Source organism: Phoenix dactylifera, chromosome 8 (genome assembly GCF_009389715.1).
Source record: "Phoenix dactylifera cultivar Barhee BC4 chromosome 8, palm_55x_up_171113_PBpolish2nd_filt_p, whole genome shotgun sequence".
Lineage (NCBI taxonomy): Eukaryota > Viridiplantae > Streptophyta > Magnoliopsida > Arecales > Arecaceae > Phoenix > Phoenix dactylifera.
The window spans coordinates 3,057,752-3,070,877 of record NC_052399.1 but is presented as its reverse complement, the minus strand read 5'-3'; the positions used below and the strand labels follow the sequence as shown (position 1 = coordinate 3,070,877).

Below are 13,126 nucleotides of genomic sequence, written 5' to 3'. Positions count from 1 at the left end.
AACCCAAACATAGCAGAGTCTAGATAGTTGTCGAGGCAGCCCAAGATAAACGGGCCAAGGCATCACACTTTTCAGACCCATCTTCCAAGAATAGCGGTCTCTATAGCTCATCCAAGGTTGCAAGATTAAGAGCCAAGCCAGCACTCGGTTCTGGCTTCAGCTCCTAAATTTCGACAGCCCTCAGGTCATGGCTCCAGGCAGGCAAACAGAGCAAGACCTCAGATGAGTGAGGACAGTGTCGAACGCAGGCTAAATGCTAAATTCCATAATATATGTAATTGAGTTCAACAACATCAGGTCCTTTGCTCAAAATCTGCATTCTTTACAAAGAAATAGATTCATAGATATAAGAGCTATAGTTCTTCCATGTTTACGAAAGATAAGCCAACAAAGAAAATAACACAATAAATCACAGGTTCTGACTGCTGAGATCATGCCTCAAAAATAGCCTTTTGCTATTAAGTGGCTCCGCCTTTCTTACATTGCAAAACAAGCAAAAAAACAAAAAAAAATAGTTTAGTTTGGCTGCTTTTATAAGCACCAATGGGTAAGGCAGCTGGAAGTGCGGGTTTATAAGAATTCACTAACATAAATTGAAGTAGCATCTGATGTCTGAAACATAAGCGCAGCTCTAGTGGCAGTGACTCCAAAAACATCACTTCTTCAACAGCATTGAACTGCACTGTGCCATAATCTTTGAAGCTCGAGTTATTGAATCCGTCATGTAGAAGTTCTCCACAGCAGTACCAAATGGAGCTAAGCTCAACAGTTGGTGGAACTCTGGCTTCAGTGCTGCAGAAACTGTTGGTTGCTCCCTCTCATCCACATGCAGTAGATTGGGGGCCACCATCCTTATGCGAGCCCTTACAGCATCGAGGGTATCATAAGGCAGCCGGACCCCAGCCACCTCCGAAAGTGCTCGAATGATCTTCCAATCATCCCTTGCATCACCAACCGTGGGGACTGCTGGGACCGTCAACTGCGAGCAACCTTCGGTGTTCTCATATGTGGCTTCCTTCTCACTGAATGCCACAGAAGGGAAAATGACATTGGCTCGATAAACACTTTTGTCACCATGGTGCCCCTGATAAACAACAAATGCATCATCTGGAAGCTTTTCTAAGCTCACATCATCAGCTCCCATAAGATAGAGGAACTTTGCAGACTGTAATGCTGCTGGTGGGATTGGATAGAAGGCCAAGGTCAAGAGCAGCGGCTTGAGCAGCATTGAGGAGTAGGACACTGAGGCCATTCCTGTCAGGTCTCGTGACTTTACCAAGCTTTGCTATGGTCTCAACAGCAGAAAAAATGGCATCTTTGTCCTTCCGTCCAAACAATCCAGCCCCAACAATAATGGCAGGGTTCTTTGCAGACAGGAGAGTCGAGCAGAAAGGATGACGGCCCTCAGCAATCTCAAGAAGGGTTTGGGGGGCCTGTACCCAGATGCTGGTGGTCGTAATTGAAATCTGACTGGGGACCGATGTATGCCACCTTTGCTTGAGTCGCTCGAACTGTCTTCTGTATTCTAGCATTTACCATGGGAGCTTCTACTCTTGGCTGCCATTTAAACAAAAAAAAAAAAAAAGTTAATTAATTTTTTCCATGAAAAATATTACATTTCACTGATTATGAGTTACAGAATAGGGTAATAATCACAACACAATATGAAAACTATAGACATCATAGTACAGAGTTCAGTGGGAAAGAACAATAGAAAGAAAAATAGAAACAAAAGAAATTAGAAACAGCATAAAATAGACATTCCAGCTTGATTAATCATGCGTGGCATACAATTCTAAGTCAATGCTAAGAGGCTATTATGGGCTTGGATGGTATTTTCAAGTGATTGCTTTAAAGGTCCTAGATTACTTGATTGGTAGTATATAAAAATAGCCACTGATAGAAAAGGTAATATAGAAAGATAATGAAAAATAGATTTCACGAACAACAGCAATGTATAAAAAGCAGCTATGGATCAGATATATGAATTAGACATCTGTATAAAAAAGGGCATGGATATAAATAGAATGGGAGAAGCAAATATATTTGGGTCCGACTAATACAAAGTGGACATTATTTGGTAGACGGTTGGCTGATGTGTCTAGCACACCTTTCTTGCAAACCTATGCCTCTTAATTCAAGAGCAAAAGGATAAAATGCAAATCTAGATGTTCTGACATGGAATTCTGTTTGCAGGACGTGGCCTTGATCCACAAATATAACACTTTTTTAACCCTTCAAATTTCTTTCATGCATGTAGTATATAGCATGATTGCACTTAATTCTTCCATGAATCATGGTGTTAACTCTTTATGGATCATGAAGTTGTTATTATGTGAATAACAATATAGAATTCTAGTGATTCTTCCTTTCAATTTTTTCATAAAAACCAAGGTTAAAACTGATTGTAAATGAAAGGACAAATAGATAGTAGCCCAGATAAGTAGTCCAAGGTTTCGATCAAATTTAGTTTCAGAGTCTTATTTGTTGATCAGAAATGGAACCTAAGCAATCACAATTTTACCTATCAGGATCTGTTTTTATTCTCAGGGAGATTTGGCGTGCCATATATTGATCCAACTATGTTAAAACAGATCATTGCTAGGGGGTATAGTCCTCCATTCCTGCATAATTCATGTTAGCTGTCCATCTACAGGCTCATTATTCAGGGCATATTTGTTTCTTTAAGTTGAACAAAGTTTCAGGATCTATGATGTTCGTGCATAAAATGTGGTGAGAAATATGATAGGTGGTGCTTCCAGAATATCTATTGTGTGGCAACTAACTAATCAAAGTTTATGCTGCAACATGAAAACTTGTTTTTATCACTTTATCTGTGAGCTGGTTTTCCTAAGTATTCTTTTGTTGTGACACAAAATTTGCTTTACTTGCAGAATAAGCAATGATTTACTCTGATGTATTTACACCACAACATAAGCAACAAGACTTCTCAGCAGGGTGGCCTAGTGCACAAGGCTCCCGCCATTGTGGGACCTGGGGAGGATCAGATGCATACAACCTTACTCCCACATGTGCGAAGAGGCTGTTTTCATATTTCGAACCTGACACCTGGGTCGCAATTGAGCCAACCTTACCACTGCACCAATGCTCACTCTCGTAAGTAGCAAGTCCTCTCAATATGATAAATACAACAAAATATGGTGCTAAAATTTTGATTTTTCAGCAGTATATTTCTGAAAAAACAATTGTGTGGTGATACCATTGTTAAAATCAGTAATTTTAACAATACATGCTTGTGTGAAGATATGGCATACGGCTATATCTTTAGCTCTACACAACTAAGCACAAAAATTGATTGTAAAATCAGATAGAACTGGCAGAAGGGACAGATTAAACACCACATGGTCCAGTCTTCCTATATATTTTTACCTGGGTCATAGCAACCATGATTCAATTCTTAATAGTCAATATACTGCTACTAAAAATATCAATTATCAACCTGTTAGAGACTGCGTTTTCATTTTGTAGATCTCTTTGACAGTTAAAAGTTCACATAGCAGTGAGCTGCTTCCAATTAAGTTGTAATTTTCTATTAGCACATTTTTTTAAAATGAGCATGCTACACAGAAAGAACATGTTGAAACCAAAAAGTAAATCTCTGAATTTTTTCCACATATGGTCCAGAGATTTAGCATCATCTAAATTGGCTTTGATTAAAGTAGGATAAGCATAAATACATCTTGAAATGTCAGGATCTCTCTTTCTACATATAAGCTACATTAATTATTACATTTTTTAAAGTTATTAACATAAGGGGCTACAATTGTCATCTCATATGCTCCTAGAAAGCAAGAAACAGTTGAAAAGGACACAAAGGCATCCGATAAACAATTATAAATTCAGTATATTCTATTGACTTCTTTTCTCTTTTTTCTGCAGAGAAAAGGAACTCTATAATGTGGATCGAGGCCCCATTTCATTTTCCGCAGAGGACTTCTAATATATGGTCCAGGGTCCATTTAGCTAAAACACATCTTGAAAATTTATTGTTTCATGAAAAGAAAAAAGTATGGTAGACTATAATGGCAACCAGTAAACAATATGAAGAAAGGTGCAACGCACGCGCGCAGAGAGAGAGAGAGAGAGAGAGAGAGAGAGAGAGAGAGAGAGAGAGAGAGAGCTTTAGTCAAATGTACAATACCTGAGAACCAACCAAAAGGAAACAATCTGCCTTTTCAAGACCAGCAATATTTGTGTTCAGAAGATAACCAGGGCGCAGGTCTGCTTGAGGACTTAAGCCATTCCCTTCGCATAATATATTATCTGAACCCATTTTGTTCAAGAAATCTTTCAGTGCCATCATTGATTCAGCATCAGAAAGCTGACCAGCAATCCCAACAATTTCCTCAGGTTTAACTTGATGTGCAACCTCAGCAACCACGGCAAGGGCATCATGCCAAGTAACTGACTTAAATCGTCCATCAGGACCACGAATCATAGGGTCATTTAATCTTTGCCTCTTGAGGCCATCATAACAAAATCGTGTTTTGTCAGATATCCATTCCTCATTAATATCCTGCAAAACCAATATGGTTCACTGATAAAACAACCTTGGTAGATATTTTTTCCAAATAAAGTATAACGTAGAAACCTGATAATAATAACATTATGATTGCCTAGTTTAAGAGTTCCAGCATTTGGGATGAAGTGTACTACCTACACTAGGTAAATTATAAGCTTTGAGAACAGGAGGTCATAATAATTTCACATTCAACACATAGGAAGGTGGAAGAGGGGAAGGGGGGTTGCTACCCTGATTTAGGAATGTCTTTTAAATAACTAATGGCAGAGTTTCCTCAAAAAAACTTATCTCAAAAAACAAATAAAATAAACTGTTTCCGAATCAAAACCTCATTTAAGAGAACAGTGTCCTGTATATATATAAAGTTGCAGGGTTCGCCGAACTAGTACCAAAGGGCATACCGGCCAGCGATTGGTTCGACACGGTATGAATTCGTACTGTGCCGTTCTAAGGCATACCAAGATAGGGAGAGTCGGGGATGGAGAGAATTCAGAAATGACAAAACAAATATGGATCCCCTCTCCTGTTTCCTTTCGAAACAGGGGCGACCTAGGCCAACGAGATGAGGGCTTTCAAGCCCTCTCTCTTCCTCCCATCCTCTCTCTCTCCCCCCCCCTTCCCTCTCTCTTTTTCTCTCTCTCCTCTTTCTCCCCCTCTGTTTCTGATGGACTGAACAACGTTAGCAACCGATGCGTCCGGTTCAGTACACCCTGAACAGCCAGTTCCGCATGGTTCAACAAACTTTAGCATAAAGTTTTAACAACACACAAATGCCAAACTGCATATGATGACCAGATGGCGGCGTCATGCCAATGCCAACTTCCTGCAAGACCCTTCCATACTCATCTGGCGCTTGAGGAATATTCTATTGTGCTCGCACACTGTGAAGGCACATACAATATTTTTGCCATGTTAATGCAGAACCAAAAGGCAGCTTTTACATGAGGCAAGCAGTATTCTCAACTAGCAATCAAAATCTGAAACATAGTAAGCTTGTGTTAAGTTGCAAAAATGAAGAAAGACATATCTATTTTGAGTTTGTTAGTGAGCCAAGCTTCTCCTTGGACTGAAAGAACTAAAGGTATTGAACAAAAGGTATTTGACTTAAAAAGTCAGTTGGTCTAACTACCAAAAAGGCTACTTCCTGAGTTCTCTCTCGGGATTATTTTATGTACTCCATCAACTATAGGGACAACAAAGAATCAAGTTAGCTTGGCTTATTGTGAGCTCAGACTGGAACTCAGATGTTGGGCTCATAACCTGAAAACAAGCTTAAATCAGGCTTGGTTAAAAATAGCCTGAATCAAGCTTATAGACTAGGCAAAATATAGGCTCACATCAATTTGTATTTATCTAGATATGACAGATGCATACCCAGTGAGTTTAAAACCTAGTATTTATTTTGTAACAACCTAGACATTTCATATGCCTAGAAACTAATATAAAATTGATTATATCCAATGGCATCACATTATGGAGGAGACTGATGTCTCAAGCTGGCTCTAGGCTAATGTTTCAAGAACCCTCTTCAACTAAAAAGTCCCCAACTTTAAGAAAATTTAGAGGGCTGCTCGCAGATTGCATAAGCAATCTCTTCCAATAATGCAGGTCTCTGCCTGCCAATTGGTTTTCTAGGTTTTAAGACAAGCCTGCCCTTGGTAACTAGAGACTTCAACTTAGGATATCACATCCACTCAGGAAGCTCATCTCCAGACCTGTTTCCTAAGTGTTTACGCATTCTAATTATTTTTTTAAGAGATCTACTTTCCTATACCCACACCTAATCCATTACCACACTGTTCCAACTTCTCGTAACTAAAGGCCACTTGTGTCCAAAGTTGCCTTGGCCAAGAAATTGGAACCATTCTTACAGGATTGCTATCAAGTTGACCAGTAGTCTTGGTAAACCTTTTATCAATCCTTCTCAGCTAAAAGGAACGTTCTACAGGTGACCCTAAATTGGTGGTGGAAGGCCTGGGAAATGACAATACCAGCTCATTGGCTTCAGAACATATTTCATCCAGAATTGGGACCAAGTACGCTAAATCTTAGATGTACATTGCTGCACCCAGCCAAAAGCCAATATAATCCAAACCAAGTTGAACTTGAATCAAGGAAAATCTTCAAGAGTTGATGCAAGAAAATCACAACTCTTAGGATTTCAACTAAAACTCTAGTTGGGCAAAACTTTGCTCAGCTCAACTTGTTGACACTGCTAACTTAATGCTTCATAGTTCTTTAAGTTATCAATCTAAATGTATGTAGATATACACTAATCAGGCCATGGCTAGCTTGACACAGTCTCTAACAGTCAAATGGATCAGCTATAAAACTCAAGCCCCAGAACTAGCCAAAGATGTTATTGGGATAAATCTTGTCTGGCAGTAAACTGGTATTGCAATCAAAGTGAGCCACATCTTTTATCGGACTCCCTGAATAGAGATATTTTTAAAACAGCTTGAAGATGGTGCATTGTGGTGATGTCACTCAGGAGTTCTATGGCTGTTGCATCAACAAGACTCAGTGCTGGATTATGGAAACTAGTTCAGGAGGCTACAGCCAGTAGGTGGTGGCAGGATAAGGATAATGCTAACAACATCAGTAGTGCATAAATATGTGGAATCAGCCACCAAAAGCTGTAAAAATTGTTTAGTGGGGAACAATGATTTTCAGCTAACAACATGATGTCATGAACCCAAAGAGATGTCAAGATGTCACATCGCAACAATAATGAATCACATGCATGGAAGCTAAACTAAGACATACACTCTTTCAGAGGCCAAAGCCCTGCATACATTATGCTTTCATACTACACAACAATTAAGCATGTGCCAAAATACGATGCAACCATAAATTTCATGGCAGCAGCTGCAACAACACAAATATAAGAGAACATAGATGTAAAGAAATGCAATGCAAAGCATAAAACTTAGATTTTTATTATCTTATAAGTTCAACCCTCAAAGGGAAATGCTGAATGTTCTAGTAAATAAACCATGTATTCATCTTAAAAAAACATGCATGCATATTTAAATCCCAAGAACCAGATAATCATTTCGGTAAAAATTAGATTTTTATTGGATGGCTTTCTGATTATTTAAGGAACTCATGGGGACCTAAATTTATCTTTTTTGAAAGTATTTCAGCTAATTAATACTTATTCTATTAGAAAGTTTCTAGAAATATGTGCAGTCATCGAAAAGGCTTGCACCGCAACCATTTCCCTGGATACCAGCAAAATTCTACAACTTGAAAATTGCACCACTGGAAAGAGAAGCATTGGATCACGTAAATGATTATACAAAAAAGTGACTAACTAATATCTCAATTCCTGACAAGAAAACATATATTGCATTAGAATGATGGCAAAGGAAAAAAACCTCATTCAGACGTGGAACGATGCGCATGACTTCAGGACCTCTACTATCAATTCTTATGTTTGACCCAACTGCATCTGTGACATCAATACTCTCTGTACCCTTTAACTCCCAGTTTCTAGCTTTGAAAGCAAAGGGTTTAGAAGTGAGAGCTCCCACTGGACATATATCTATCACATTTCCAGAGAGTTCACTTGTCATAAGTTTCTCTACATATGTCCCAATTTCCTCTCCACTACCACGACCTAGCATGCCAAGGTCCTGAACACCAGCTATCTCAGTAGCAAATCTCACACACCTGCCATAGGTAACGAAACTTTTGTTAATATTTCTTTATATCAAAAAAAAACTCGCTATCACATCCGAGTCTCAAAATGGAAGTAGTGACAAAAAGCAAACCCTTCACAAGTAACATATCTTGGTGTTTAAAATAGTAAAATGTCCTTGACAAATCAAAATAAATAAAAAATCAGCCCAGGGTACAGTTTATGACTAAACATATTTCGGTCAGAAAGATATACATTGTGGAAGAAAGAAAAAAAATTGAAAAGCACAGAGAAAATAACTGTGCATCCATCAGACACTTAGATAAAATTTACTAAAAGAAAAGAACTGCCTTACTTCTCATGCATGAAACAATAAATTGTTGAAATACAATCATAAAAACTAACTACATGGATATTTAGTGCAGCTAAATCTTCAAAAGCCACACTGACTAGCACATGGAAAAGAAAATCGAGGATTGGCAATCAGGAGTTGTAGAACTTCCTTGAAGGAAATATCAGATGAGGTAGACACAGCTAATAACCATTAGCAAATATCCTCTCCTTGATACATCCAATGTCGAAGGAAATCAAGCACCTTTTTAAAGCTTGCCTCTTGGAAATGTATGAATTGTGAACTGCACTAAGACTGTTAACAACAGTAAACATAATAGTTATTTATTTTTCATTTCAAAATTTCGGAGGTGGTAAGAAAAATATCTACTAGCAGCATGTGAAGCAGATCACAAACCTGATCAAAATAACTTCCCATGAGTACCATATTTGTATAATATGTACCATACCACAAGGTTTTGGCATGACATAGCAAATGCGTCAAAGCTGGTCCATATTGATGTGCATCAGGCATGATCAAAAAATATATAAATATAAGGATGTTTGGCTTCGTTTTTATTTTTTGTTTTCTACTTTCAAAAGTAAAATTATGGAAACTAGGACAAAAACACGTTTTGTTTTGCTATTTTTTATTTTTTAAAAAAAATTATTTTATATTTATAAAAATGAAAGTAAGAAATCCTTGCTTTCAAAATTCTTAAAGACAAGAAACTCATTTTTATATCACCACCCTACCACCACCGTCATCGCCATTACTGCCACCAACACTACTACTGCCATTGTCATCCTCCCAACTGTTGTTGCTGCCATCACTACACCATCGCTATCGTCGTTGCTGCCGCTGCCACTGCCATACCATTGCCACCATCATTGTCGCCACCATCACACCACCGCTGCCATTGTTGCCACCGCCATATTGCTAGCATCGCCGCTGCCATATCACCAACACCGTCATCGCTATCTCCTCTGCACCATGGCCACCATCATCGTCGCCTCTGCCACATCATTGATGCCCCCACCATCCACCACCAATGTCATTTCTACCACACCACCACTGCCATCATCGCCATCTCCACCTTTACTGCCTCCACCACTGCTACCATTGTCACTGCCTTTATCGCCATGGTTGTTTTTAAAGATAATTAACTATATCAAACATAATTATATTTTAACATCAGAAAAAACAGCAACAATTTTTTTTTTCTAATTTTGAAAATACAAAAAATGGAAGTTGATGCCAAATGACACCATAGAGTATCACTATTTCAATTCTCATCAGTGTCCAAAACCCAATAACCTAGACCAAACTACTTTTAGATGCAAATTATGGGTTAGCATTTCAACCATGGTTCAATAGCAGTTCAACCAGAACCAATACCCTATACTATTAAAATATCTTCAACCTTACCTCTACCCATTTACCAATATGTCCATCGACCCATTTACCAATATGTCCATCCACCTTTCCCTTCTCATCTCTAATTTCCCATTCTCCTACCCCGACTTCATCCACCCTCAGTCCCGACCAACATGATCATATTCCGGCTACCCAAACTCTATCTCGACGTCAACTTCGACCTAAACCCAGCAACTTAACCATTCTCAGAGTCCTGCACCTAGACCTCTGCCCAGCATGTACAACCTCCAACCTCACCCCTCAACAACCATCCAACCCCCTCTTCTTGAACCTGCTCAAGCAGTGCAACCGATCAATAACAAGGCAACGGTGGAGGCACCGCATCTCCATTGTGCTATAATTGAGGAGCCCCAATCTACCAGTCAAACCTTTCTGGCCCTGATTTTCAGCCAAAAAAAGAGAATAGATTAGGTTTTCCCATCTTCCTTTCCCTCCCTATAAATTCCTTCAACCTCTTCTACTTGTGTTATAATTGCTTTTCTTCATTTTATATGACATAAGCTAGCTTTTGTTAGTTTGTTGCTCGGATTTCTATCAAATGTGTAAAGCACATGCCAATAGTATACTGTTTCAAGAAATTGTATGTCTTTGATATAACCTAGGATGCTAAATCTTCTAAGATAGGTTGAGAATCATGTTTAAGCGTTCAGAACATGTCCAAATGCAAGAAAGCAATTAAATGAATAGGCTATACCTAATGCAGGACACGGTTTATCTAGCACGTTTTAGGCTTGGTTCTGCATCTTTCAGCAACGACATGTAATGCATAATCATATTTCAAAGACCAAATATTTTAAATAGATTGAGCAAATCATGAAACATAGTGGCATTGGGCCCATAAACAAATAAAAGTACCAAAACTCACCTTACAAATATCAAGCAAGCACCAGTAAATAGAAGAGCAACCTAATAATCCCATGCTTATTTTGCATCGTATCATATCTAAAGATTAAGGGTTCTAATTATACAAACTAGTGCAGCTCACCTAAGCATGCTTATTTTAACCCTGGGCTAAGCTCAGAGTTTGAGTTTGTGTGCTCAACTTGAGCCTTGAAACATGCTGAATGTTCAAGGTCAAGTACCAAGCATCAGTCATAACTCATATAAATTAGTTACATATATAGGTATAAAATTACCAAAACAAAATCAACTTATAGATTTTAAAATTGTTTCCATGACTTTAAGAAAAACAGTGTTTTGAGGCTTTGGACTAACATTAATCTAGTGTTGATGGAAACCATGCATTGAGCATGATAAGACCATAATAAGCTGTGGGAAAGGTTAGGTCAGCTCAATTCAAGGGCATCCCTAAATCCTAATGGTAACAAAAGAAGGTTATACATAAGATGCCAAAACTCATATACCAGACCAAAAGCACAAACCAATGAAAATGTTGTACGTATTAGATGACTATTGCAAAATTACATCAAGTTTAATAAGGGCTTTTTCCACTACTGCCTTTTTCCAATAATAATTTTTCATTCAAATGTAATTGTTCATAAGCAGCAGGTGGCTTTATACACTCCGAATAAGACCAAGTAGTAATTGGGTATGCTAGACTAATATGATTGTTATGATAAATATGTAAAAAAGGTAGTCGTTGCTGCATGTGAGTGAAGCGAAGCCTGCTGGTAGACAATGTTAAACTGCATGTGATGAGGAATATATGCCAAATTGTCTAAAGATGGCAAAAGACAAAAGGCCACATTTAGATGATTCAATGTCTCATGATGACCTAGCCTTGTTATATGATTGCTCAACTTAATATGAGGTCCCTCCAACATCATGTCTTCCTTAAAAGGGTCAAGATGAGCACCCTGGAGTGACATTTCACATTTTGAGGGAGGTCATACTCCATTCATCCCAGTAACTTAATCATATAATTTTCACTTTCTTACATTCAGTTTCTTGGATATTTTTCATCGCATGTCGTAGGCAATGTATACCATTTCCAATTCAAAACTGAGGAGAAAAACATCAAAAGCTGCCACCAAAAGGATAACCTTAAACTAGTAACACCTGTGAAAATTAGACTTTTGATAATCCATAAATCATTCCGGCCTCAATTATCAAGTCAGCAGTCTATGTGTGCCAAAATTTACAAGTCAAGGTCAGACCATCTCAAGGAACAATGAGAAAATGTAGTACCTTGTGCACTGGATGCATCGAGTCATCACCGTCTTTACCAAGGGGCCCAAGTTCTTATCAACAACCGACCTCTTCATCTCCGTGAACCGACCACGGTCGGATCCAAAGGCCATCGACTGGTCCTGAAGGTCGCACTCCCCTCCCTGATCACAGATCGGGCAATCCAGTGGATGGTTCGCCAGCAGGAACTCCATCACCCCTTCCCTCGCCTTCTTGGCCACCGGCGTGTTCGTCTTGATCTTCATCCCTGCCGTCCAAAACTATAAACGATTTCAACTCGAAAGAAAGATTTAGATCGAATGACCAAGAAAAATGAGATCTTTGTAGACCTGGAAGGGCCGGCATAGCACAGGAGGCGACGGGCTTGGGGGACTTCTCGACCTCGACGAGGCACATGCGGCAGTTGCCGGCGATCGCCAGACGGCTGTGGTAGCAGAAGCGGGGAATGTCGACCCCGGCGACCTCGCAGGCCTGGAGGACGGTCATGCCCTTGGGGACCTTGACCGGGTACCCATCCACGAAGACCTCGATGGCGTCGTCGGGGTTGGAAAAGTGGATCCGAGCACCGCCGACGGGTGTCCGCGGCGCCGGGGGCTCCTCCACCGCGGCGGCGGCGGAGGACTCGGGCTTCTGGAGATCGGGGGTGGAGGAGATCCATCGGATGGGGGTAGGGTTTGGGGGAGATGGAAACCTAGAGCGAGAGATGTGGGATTGGAGCAAGGGTTTGGAGCGCCGGAGAGCTCGGAGAACGAACCCCATCTCTCTCTTCTCCCACACACTCGGTGTATCCTCCGACTCTCACCGCGGCGAGGCGAAAGGACGGTGTGGAAGCGGAAGGACTCCAGGTCGGGTCCTCCGCCGGTGAGCTTACCCGCAGCATAAGTCGCTGGGGCCTGGGGGCGAAGCATTGATTTCACTCATACGCGAGATACGATTTTTTTTTAACTATTTTTGAAATACAGTATAATAATACAATAAATTATAATAAATAAAAAGTTTTAATGATGAAAATTTTCTTATATAT

At 39.7% G+C, this 13,126-nt stretch overlaps 1 pseudogene; it reads right to left on the bottom strand.

The window, feature by feature from the left end:
• Positions 1–460: 460 nt before the first annotated feature.
• LOC120111512 lies at positions 461–12,926 on the bottom strand (annotated as a pseudogene).
• Positions 12,927–13,126: the final 200 nt, after the last annotated feature.